Source organism: Bison bison, unplaced genomic scaffold (assembly GCF_000754665.1).
Source record: "Bison bison bison isolate TAMUID 2011002044 unplaced genomic scaffold, Bison_UMD1.0 scf7180017864367, whole genome shotgun sequence".
NCBI classification, from domain to species: domain Eukaryota; kingdom Metazoa; phylum Chordata; class Mammalia; order Artiodactyla; family Bovidae; genus Bison; species Bison bison.
Genome location: NW_011494939.1, coordinates 208,478 through 209,167, shown reverse-complemented (window position 1 = coordinate 209,167; position 690 = coordinate 208,478).

Sequence of the window (690 nt, the reverse complement as noted above, 5' to 3'; positions counted from 1 at the left end):
AAGAAAAGCAATGCCAAAATATGTTCAAACTACCACACAATTGTGCTCATTTCACATGCTAGCAAACTAATGCTCAAAATTCTCTAGGCTAGGCTTGAACAGTACATGAACCAAGAACTTCTGATGCTCAAGCTGGATTTAGAAAATACAGAGGAATCAGAGATCAAATTGTCAGCCTCCTTTGGATCATAGAAAAGCAAGCGAACTCCAGAAAAACTTCTGCTTCATATACTGTATTAAAGCCACACTAAAGGCTGTGTGGATCACAATGGCCTTGGAAAATTCTTAAAGAGGTGAGAATACCAGAATACCACCTTACCTGCCTTCTGAGAAACCTGTATCCAGGTGAAGAAACAACAGTTACAACAGACATGGAGCCATGGACTAGCTCAAAATTGGGAAAGGAGTATGCCAAGGCCATATATTGTCACCCTGCTTATTTAACTCATATGCAGAGTACATCATGGGAAATGCTAAGCTGGATGAAGTACAAACTGGGATCAAGATACTGGGAGAAATATCAATAACCTCACATATGCAGATGACACCACCCTTATGGCAGAAAGCAAAGTGGAACTTAAGCTGATGAAGGTGAAAGAGGAGAGTGAAAAAGCTGGCTTAAACTCAACATTCAGAAAATGAAGTTCATGGCAACTTGTCCCATCACATATGGCACATAGATGGGGAAAC